The following is an 11193-nucleotide window of genomic DNA, read 5'->3' as shown; positions in this document are numbered from 1 at the left end:
AAATATACAGAACACTGTCTGCCCTCATCACACACACAGACACACACATATATGCACATGGGATCCCACAAGCACACTCCACACAACTACAATATTTGAAACACAAAATCCATACAATCATTACTCCCTCTACACAGTCTCACATAGAGAGCATAACACAAGGACCTTGTGAAGAGTATCAGGAAATCAGCTCCGAGAAGCATCATTGCAGTGTGGGGTGGCAGGCTCAACCTTAGCGGGCGTCCCCGCAGAGGCTCTGCCTCCCTCACATCACATGAGGCTTGGGCTTTTATACTAACTAAAATGCACACTCGTTCCGACACAGGTGGCCAGCCTATGTTGGAAGAAGTTGCCAGCAATATCTATAAAGGTCTGCAAGGGTCAATAGAAACATGGACATACTTATATTTACCAACTTCTAGTACATGAGTATCACAGAGAGACTGTATCAACACACACACCCCAGGAAACTGTGCAATACATCCACATCCCCCACCCATCTCACTTCTCCCTTTACAGCTACCCATTTATCATGAGGATATGGGGAATATAAATCAGGCTTCTTTTCCGGATGAATAGGCTCCAGGTCAAGAGCACCATCCAGGTCAGCATCGGCATTATCAGGTGTCCGAATCTCAGGATCAGCAACAACAAACTGATGAACGTGCACAGGCTCCTTCTTGGGGTCAATAGGGCTCAGGTCGAAAGGATCGTCTTCATCCCCGTCCTCAGTCTTCGCTGCTGCAGCGGCAACCGGAGGAGGTTCGGGAGGGGGGGGCACGCTGGTCTCCATGATCTCATTTTTTGACTTTAACGTCTCTAAAACAGTTCTCCAAATGACTAACAAACTTTTCACAGCTTCATTGCCTTTCGTGACTGCATTCCACAGCTTAACTCCTGCCCCATTCCACAAAGACATCTCTAATCCGGTAGACTCATAAATTTCTGTGTAACGTGTCTTCGACCATTTCAACATTAACTTTAAGTCTGTCTCTTTAAGGGTTGCTGCCTTCATCTTAAGAAGGACTGAAAACATCCATAAATCAGAATTAATCTCTGTAACTCCTCGTTGTTTTAAAAACTGAGTTAGCAGCGTTAATGCCGCCTGTCGCTCCATCTACCTCAGTACTAATATAAATCTAAATCTACACAAAAGAGTCTTTCAAACCTTGACGCAGCTATCAAGTCTTCCGGCCACGGCGTAATTCGCTCGTGGGGTCCGGCACTCGATCAACGAGTGCTTCGACCGACCCCTAGCCTGATTCCAGCTTCAGGGACCCAGGGAACACAATCTTCCGGCCACGGCGTAATCCGCTCGTGGGGTCCAGCACTCGAAAGTGCTTCGACCGACCCCTAGCCTGATTCCAGCTTCAGGGACCCAGGGAACACAAAACTCCTCTTTCTTTCCTTGTAATTCGAAACCGTCCTGCGGATCACATCGGGGTGCACCATTTGTTGAGGGAAAGACAGCGGAGGGAAAACTGCACCCTCATGTAAGGTCGGCAGAGTTCTGTTTTTGATAAGCATACACATGTTTTTATAACATACTTAATTAACTCATACATATTGCAAAAGCTGAGCTCATGATTGGTTAAACACAGGTGTGAGAACTTGACCTCGTATGCTCGCCAACAGTTCACAGTTCCCATCACTCAGTGAATCCCAGCTTCTTTTTATCTTGCTTACTGAACATTTTTCTTTCTGCTGAACTTGCCAGTAGCTTTCCTCCAAGGTCACCATGTCCTCAATTCCACGCTCTGCTAGCCACTGCTGCGTATGTGGCTCCACAGGTGTTAGTGAACCAGAGTCCAGGTTTAAAAGGATTTTATGCCTTTTAAATATCAGTATCTGCTTTGAATCCAAGGTCATGCTAAAAGTCATAAGTAAGAATAGTGAAAATATGCGTTCATGATGTACTGTTTGTCATGGTGTATATGCACATGTTTTCAAATCAAATAATATAATCTCTTGGGATAATAGACATAAATTTCTTTCCTCCCTATGTAATGCCTTCACCTTTCTTTCCTACCATTCCAAGCTTTATGAACACTTCAAAGCTGCATGAGTGAACTAATCTTGATTTTGATAGCTTCTCAACATAAAGATTTGAGAACAGTTCAGTTATTGAAGCTACTTATTTAAGATATTCATTGACTGGATTAGATAAGGTATGACTTGATACACTGTTTAGTTTGTCTTCATAGACTACAAGGGAAATTCTCGTGATGATAAGCAGGTTTTTCATCTCCTTAAGTCTTACTGTTACCTAGCTATACCTTCATATAACATAAAGCTAAAGCCTCATCTTTTTTTTTGTTTAGGACTTTTAAGATACTGTAGACATTTACACTCTACAGTGCTAACTGACTCAAACTGGACACAGCCAGTGCTTCTAGAAATTCTTGTTAGTATCTCCAGCATCAGATTTATTTATTTTTTTTTACATTTATTCCAAGCTGACACTATATACAATATACTGAAGTGAGGATAGGTTTCTCAGTGCAGGTTAAGAGTGCTGTGTTGAGAAGCACAAATATTCCAGATTAGATTTCTCTGGTGGCTTTTCAAAAAATCCCATTCTGGTTATTTAAGGAATAGTGAAAGGTGTACAGAAGCTTATAGACTCAGATGCTCAATGAACTCAAGACAAAATGGAGTTATTTCACAGCAAGGTTTGAACAATGAGGTCAGGCTCTTCTAGGTGCATGGTTTTAGGACGAGCAGTAATAGAGACAAGTGGCAACATGGGAAATTCCAATTATATAAGAGAAAATTCTTTCCCTCAATGCTGGTCAAATACAAGCAGGTTTCTGAAGGAGATTGTGAATATTCAAAATGAGCCCCTGAGCAGCCTGGTCTCAGCCTTGTTGGTTTAGGGGACCTCCAAAGTACCCTTCCAACCCAAGCTACTCTGGAAGTCTATGAAATCATTCCCTAGGGAGAAATTGCAAATACTGAATACTTGACACAAACAGAAACAATTTAGACCACCAATTTCTTGCGTATTTTGATCTTATGTGAGAATGTTATAAAAGCGGTGACTTTTTACTTTCTTCATTTTCTTTCTGTTGAATGGGCATTTTCCTGACAGATTGAAACTCTGAACTCCAGCAATATTGCAGCTATTGCAAGTAACAGTGAAAATCCTCACCTCCATGCCAGAACAACTGACCACAGAACATTTATGCTGCTGCAAGCATCACAGCGCAGGTTATAAAAACACCCAATGTATCAGAAAGACTCTCAGGTGAGACTTACTAAGACTAAAATAAGACTTTTGTGGGTTCATATTTGGGATGTCAATCCTCTCCCCTCTCTACCAGCAGAAGGAACAGTTCTGAGCTGAGTGTAAATTTGTTTCTTACCAGCTGTTTAGACTGTTAGATATATGTTAGACTTGCATATACCTGAAATTTTAATATTAGCATTGTTGGATGTTTATCAGGTAATCCTTACTGTTTAAATTAATAAAAGTGTGGTATTTATGAACTTATTGGTGCAAAGTCTGGGTTCTCTCAAATGGCATCCTGTGTTTGGTGTACTCTGTGGTGTGTACTTTCAATCAATGCTTATGGAGTGTTCTTTGTCCATCCACTATGTAGCACATGGGATGATTTATTTTAATTGCATTTGAATACTGCCTTTTTTTCCCTTCTTGTATCAGGTATCTGTGGCAGCAGTGGCTACAGTAAGTCAGCTCTTGGATGACAATGAAACAGAATTCAACCAACATAATCTTGTTAATGTTACAACAAGGTAACTTTAGCTTTTGCCATTTTTTTTTAGATGTAGTAAACTGCATTTTTCCTTCTGTTACAGGATGAAAGCAGTTCATGGACAAGTGAAAACGCTTTTTAGTGTTTCAAGCCCAATATGGAATTTTATTGATTCAGGAGATTTATACTGGCATAAACAATTCTGGATTGATTTTTCTGCTTTGGAGAAAGGATAAGAACAGGGAATGAGGAAAAGTTCCTGCTGGATAACCAAATCAGAGAGGGAAGCTGGAAACTGGAACTGTAGCTATATCTTAACAAATAATGGTAACTTTTTTCCACTCTTTATTTCAATACAGCCTCACAAAAACAGTGGAGGAATTTTCTTTGACTGGCAACATCTCACAGACCATTTGCAATCCAGTCTGCTCCACTGAAATTAAGCTCCTCTATAATTCTGTTTTCAGCACAGAGGGGTAACTCTGTGTGTGTTGTTGGATTAACCTAGAAAAGGCAGTATGTATCATAAATTCTAATGCACCCACTGCAAATTTTTGCAGATACAACACTGGGATATTATCAGCCAACAAAACTAGAAATACAGGAAAATGTCCCTGGGCTGATTGCTGACACCAGTACTGAAGTTCATATACCATTTAACATTATAGATCACAGTAAGTTCTTTCCCCTACTGAAAACTGTGCCTGGTAAAATTTTGAATGAATATCCACTAAAAATCTCCTTTGGAAAAAAAAAACCCAAACAGTCCAAACTCTTAGCCTATATAAACAATTACATTCTTTTTATGCATAGTGATGCCATATGGTACAAGAAATGCACATGCTGAATGAGATGTAATGGCTAGAATGCTTTTGGTGTTTGGGACTTTTTAATTTGTTTTGTTTTCTAAAATTGACAATGTAATGAAGCTTTGACAATACCTCCACAGACATCAAGAGTTAGTACATATTTATTTTGCCTGAAATCAAAATATCAATCATTTTAACTAAAATTACCATTACTGTGTCATGGGTTAAGCAGTAGCTCATGCTCTGCCAGGGAGGAGGGAGAGATAGGGCGCCTGGTCTGGGCTAGTCGGGGAGGTATTCCATACCACAGCACGTCCTGCTCGGGGAGGGGACTGGAAGCTGGCTGGAAGGGAAGGGGTTAACACTCCGGGCTGGGCTCAGGGAGGCAACTGGAAGCTGGCCAGGAGGGGAGGGGGGAAGCTCTCTCTCTTCTGGGCTGGCCTCCTGGCGGCGGGTGGTATCGTATTCTCTCTCCCTGTTTGTCTCCTCTAACATTGATTTGTTATTGGTACCGGTAGTGATTTCTGTTATACCTTGATTGCTGGACTGATTTTTACCTCAATCCGTGGAGTTGTATTCCTCTGGCTCTCCTTCCCATCCCTCCGGGAGTGGGAAGGTGAGGGGGGGAGGGTAAACAAAGGGGGAACTGTGCAGATTTAGTTTAAACCACGACAGTTTTTTTTATCCACCCCTATTCCATACCATTCACGTCATGCTCAGATCCCACATTTTCAACTATACCTATATATATATATATATACATCTGCATACACCCAGACAAATAGAAAGAAATCATTTTCTTAATACATAATATATAATACAATATATAATAAATATATAATAAATAATAAATAAATAATATATAATAAAATATAATGCAATTGAGGTCCATGATGTTAAGTTTGTAATAGTTCTTTGTAGCAGGAGAGTCTGTGTGCAGTGCTGGATTGTTGCCTGCCGATGTTGATCATCCCTTTACTGCAGAACTCATCTGGTTCTATCAAAGTTCATTCTCTGCTGGGACGATGGTTAGAGGGAAGTCAGGGCCAGTCGCTGGTGACCTGAAGACATCTAGTTGATGGACTATAAAAATATTACACAGCAAGCAACAACGTATAATTAAGTTCATTGGCTGTTTTCCCCTAAAATCAAATCCCCTTGAGGTATACATCGACTTCCCCATCTTCCTGCATTACCCACCAAGTATATCCGGGTCCTTGAGCAAAAGCAATCCCACGAGTGGGTTTGCCTTGGCCTGAAACAGGAGTAACCCAGACTGTCTTCCCTAGCAAATTCCTCATGTGCACTACAGGAACCTTGTCCCCCTCTACAATATGTAAAAGTTCTGACTGGGGCCGGGCCAGCCCTGTTAGCAGATCTCTGGTGTTGACCAACCAGGTGCCCTTTGGTAAATGTGTATCCCAATGCTTGAAAGTTCCCCCACCCATTGCTCTCAGTGTAGTTTTTAACAGCCCATTGTACCGTTCCATTTTCCCAGAGGCTGGTGCATGGTAGGGGATGTGATATACCCACTCAATGCCATGTTCTTTGGCCTAAGTGCCTATAAGGTTGTTCAAAAATGAGTCCCATTGTCTGACTCAATTCTCTCTGGGGTGCCATGTCGCCACAAAATCTGGTTCTCAAGGCCCAGGATAGTGTTCCGGGCAGTGGCGTGGGGCAACAGCATATATTTCCAGCCATCCTGTGGTTGTTTCCACCATGGTAAGCACATAGCGCTTGCCTTGGCGGGTTGGTGGGAGTGTGATATAGTCAATTTGACAGGCCTCCCCATATTTATACTTCAGCCATTCGTCCTCCATACCAAAGAGGTTTTAAACCGTTCAGCTTGTTTAATTGCAGCACATGTCCTCACACTCACGAATAACCTGGGCGATAGTGTCCATTGTTAAGTCCACCCCTCCATCACGAGCCCATTTGTACGTTTGCGTCTCTGCCCTGATGGCCTGAAGTGTTGTGGGCCCACCGGGCCAAAAATAATTCGCCTTTATGTTGCCAATCTAAGTCCATCTGAGCTACTTCAATCTTAGCAGCTTTATCCACTTGTTGGTTATTGTGGTGTTCCTCAGTGGCCCGACTCTTAGGTATGTGGGCATCTACATGGCGTACCCTCACCACCAGCTTCTGCACTCCGGGGCAGCGATATCTTGCCCATAATTGCAGCAGCCAAGATGGGTTTACCTCTGCGTTGCCAGTTGCTCTGCTTCCCATTGCTGCAACCACCCCCACAGGGCATTTGCCACCATCCATGAGTCAGTATAAAGGTAGAGTACTGGCCACCTTTCTTGCTCAGCAATGTCCAGGGCCAGCTGGATGGCTCTTCACCTCGGCAAACTGACTCGATTCACCCTCTCCTTCAGCAGTTTCAGCAACTTGTCACTGAGGGACTCCATACAGCTGACTTCCATCTCCCCATGCTTTCCCACAATACGGCAGGACCCGTCAGTGAACAAGGCATACTGCTTTTCACTTTCTGACAATTTATTATATGGTGGTGCCTCTTCGGCACGCATCACCTCCTTCTCTGGTGACATTCCAAAATCTTTGCCCTCTGGCCAGTCCATGATGACTTCCAGAATGCCTGGACGGACTGGGATTTCCTATCCGAGCTTGTTGTGTAATTAGTGCAGCCCATTTACCTCCAAGTAGCATCAGTTGCATGATGTGTAGAGGAGACCCTGCCTTTGAACATCCAGCCCAGCACTGGCAAGCGGGGTGCCAAAAAGGAGCTGTGTTTCAGTGCCAATCACTTCCGAAGCAGCTCGAACCCCTTCATAAGCTGCCAATATCTCTTTCTCCGTTGCGGTGTAGCTGGCCTCCGAGCCTTTGTATCCTGGACTCCACAAACCAAGGGGTCGACCTCGAGTCTCCTCTGGAGTTTTCTGCCAGATGGCTCCAGGTAGGACCATTCTCCCCAGCTGCGGTGTACAGTACATTTTTCACATCTGGACCAGTCCGGACTGGTCCAAGGGCCACTGCCTGAACTATCTCGCGTTTAATTTGCTCGAAGGCTTGTTTGTTGCTCAGGACCCCATTTGAAAATCATTCTTTTTCCAGGTCAAATGATAGAGAGGGCTTACAATTGAACTGTAATTTGGGATGTGCATTCTCCAGAACCCCACAGCACCCAAGAAAGCTTGTGTTTCCTTTCTTATCAGTTGGTGGAGACATTGCTGTTATCTTATTGATTATTTCTGTAGGGATATGTCTACGTCCATCTTGCCATTTTATTCCCAAAAATTGAATTTCCCGTGCAGGTCCCTTGACTTTATTTCCGCTTTATGGCAAAACCAGCTTTCAGCAGGATTTGGATATTTCCCTCCCTTTCTCAAAAACTTCTTCTGCTGTATCACCCCACACAATAATGTCATTGATGTATTGCAAGTGTTCTGGAGATTGCCCCTGTTCCAGTGTAGTCTGGATCAGTCCGTGGCAGATGGTGGGCTGTGTTTCCACCCCTGGGGCAGTCGGTTCCAAGTGAACTGGACACCCCTCCAAGGAAAAGTGAACTGTGGCCTGCACTCTGCCGACAAAGGAATTGAGAAAAATCCATTGGCAATATCAATCATGGCATACCACTTGGCTGCCTTTGACTCTAATTCATACTGCAGCTCTAACATGTCCGGCACGGCAGCACTCAATGGTGGTGTGACTTCATTCAGGCCACGATAGTCTACTGTTAGTCTCCACTCTCCGTTAGACTTTCGCACTGGCCATATGGGGCTATTAAAAGGTGAGTGGGTCCTGCTGATCACTCCCTGCCTCTCCAGTCTACGGATCAGATTATGGATGGGAATCAGGGAGTCTCGATTGGTGTGATATTGCTGCCGGTGCACTGTTGTGGTCGCAACTGGCACTTGTTGTTCTTCGACTTTCAGCAACCCCACAACAGAAGGATCCTCTGAGAGACCAGGCAAGGTGGACAGCTACTCAATTTCCTCCGTCCTCCAAAGCAGCAATACCAAAAGCCCACCGGTACCCTTTTGGGTCTTTGAAGTACCCTCTCCTGAGGTAGTCCATGCCGAGGATGCATGGAGCCTCTGGACCAGTCACAATGGGGTGCTTTCTGCCATTTCTTCCCAGTCAGGCTAATTTCAGCCTCTAGTACAGTCAACTCTTGGGACCCTCCTGTCACTCAAGAAATATAGATGGTTTCCACCCCTTGACAGTTCGATGGCATCAGGGTACACTGTGCACCGGTATCTGCTAGAGCCTATACTTCTGTGGGGCCGATGTGCCAGGCCATTTGATCCACACAGTCCAGTAAATACAATTGTCCCCTACCTCAACCTGGCTGGAGGCAGGGCCCCTCTAATAGTCATCGTCGTCACAATCTTGGACACCTAAGTCGTGTTGGAAAGGGATTATTCTTCTTTATTACAAGAGCTGAAGTAAAATCAGCTCTTCCACTCCATCTGGGAACCTGTTCACCAGAGACTGAAGCTGCAGCTCTCATGGGGCGATCAGTCATGGCCCTTGCTCCTCTCTCAATTCACTCACACGTTCCTCCAAGGCTGAAGTAGGTTTCCATCCCACTTTCTTATGTCTTCTCCATGATCCCGCAGGTAAACCATAGGGTGGCCCGTGGTGTGTATGTTATATCTTTTCTCTCTCGAGCAATAGGACGCCTTTTTGTTAATAGCTGAAACGCGTGTTGGGCACACGTGAGGAGCCTAGATAAATCAGACAGATCGTCCCTCAACTGTTTGAGATCATAAGACAGTTTTTCCACAGCTGAGATGATGGAAGGGGTAAGATTGTCTTCGAAATTCTCAGAGTTTATGAACCATTTTATCCACTGTTAATGGTGCTATGTCATTCCAGGTTACTGTTGCCAATGGATGGGCATATGACGACGGTGCGTTTTCGTTGTAAGTTTTCGCCACATGGGTCGTGTGCATTCGACTTCATCTGGGTCTATGGGTACATTCCCATTATTCGGCTTGGTGTGGTAGATCATCTCTACGATAGCTGATTCCCTCAGGGACTGGATACCTTTGTCTATAGTAGTCGACTTGGCCAAACGACTCATAACATCATCCTTGTATGGGAACCTCTCTTTCACAGCTGCCAAAAGCCGCCTCCAAAGACTGAGGGACTTTTTCTCTCTTGCAATTGCTTTGTCAATTCCCCCTTCTCTAGCAAGTGATCCCAGCTGCTTGGCTTCTGTACCTGCTAGTTCATGACCATCGGCTCCATTATCCCAACATCGGAGCAGCCAGGTGATGATGTGCTCCCCTGATTGACGGGTGAAATCTTTTCGCATATTCCACAGCTCAGTTGAGGTCCGAGATCGAGAAGTCACCTCTTCTTCTTCGTTGTGTGATGATGACCCCTGATCAGATACTAGACCAGGTAGTGGATGCATAGTTTCTTCATCCTGCCTCTTCCTTCTTGCCTCCTTTCTGGTTTTCCTCTTGTGTATAGGAGCAACCGATATTGGTACGAATTGGTCCTCTAGTTCAGATGCAGTGATTATCACTGCAGTTTGAGTAGCAACTGTACTTGTTGCTTGGGTAGCTGCACTGTCTGTCGCAGTCGAGGGGTTGAATAGCCGCTGTACTCGTTACTGGGGTAGCTGCACTGTCTGTCACAGCTGAAGTTTGGGTAGCAACTGTACTTGCCGCTGAGGATGGTGTAGCTGCTGTACTTGGAGTTGGAACAGCTGCACTGACTTCTGTGTTGCTCTCAGATCCAGGGACATTTTTTTCCTTTTGAAGGTGTTGGATAGTGTCGATCAAGGCCCTATAAGCATAGGCCAAGCCCCAGCACGTTGCTGCAATTTGTCCATCTCTGGTATGGCCAGGACGACAACACACCTCATTTAGGTGTTTTACTAATTCTTCCGGATTCTTCACTTGTTCAGGAGTAAAATTCCAAAGTACTGGAGGGGCCCACTGACCTAGATGCTTGCCCATACTATCCCACACACCCTGCCACTCATGACTGTCCAGCCTCTGGGAAGATCTCCTGGTCCTCCTATTTCGTCGTTTAACCCCAATACAGGACCAGACCTGACTCCGCTTAACTCTTGAAATCAGATGAAATAACTGTGAGCAAAACGCACTCTGTACGTGTGCTACTATGGTGATCCCCATCACAATCAGCATACAAGTCTCAACAGTATTAAAAGGCCATTCAAAAACTTCAAAACCCTCAAATGATGTTGTAGACCATCTGGAGAGAACACTGGGAGGATAGAAGAATGTCTCCCTCACAGGTTGACCACCCGAGAAGGAGAAAAAAGATGTGAAATTCCTAAGCACTTCTATTATATACCTCCCAAAATATAAAGTTGGTGACCATACCGGGAGCATAAACCAGATCAGTTTCACGATCAATGCTTCTATTATATTACAAGTCATTAACATAAAGTACAATGAGACCAGAACCTTAGCCCAAACCCCATACTTGATAAACACTAACACAGCTAATATATATGAAAAGTAATTGGTAAAATCCTGAAACCGTGAGATCAAGAGAAAAAACTGTGAGAGCCAATAAAACAGCATTGTGACAAATGACTATAAAATCCTGTCAGATTTGTTGTTATTTCGTGGGTTTGTGCCCCATGCTGGGCGCCAAAAACTGTCGTGGTTTAAACTAAATTTGCACAGTTCCCCCTTTGTTTACCCTCCCCCCCTCACCTT

This window comes from Melopsittacus undulatus, unplaced genomic scaffold (genome assembly GCF_012275295.1).
Source record: "Melopsittacus undulatus isolate bMelUnd1 unplaced genomic scaffold, bMelUnd1.mat.Z mat_scaffold_412_arrow_ctg1, whole genome shotgun sequence".
In the NCBI taxonomy this organism is placed as follows: Eukaryota; Metazoa; Chordata; class Aves; order Psittaciformes; family Psittaculidae; genus Melopsittacus; species Melopsittacus undulatus.
The sequence above is the reverse complement of the archived record's forward strand: the minus strand, read 5'-3'. Positions refer to the sequence as shown.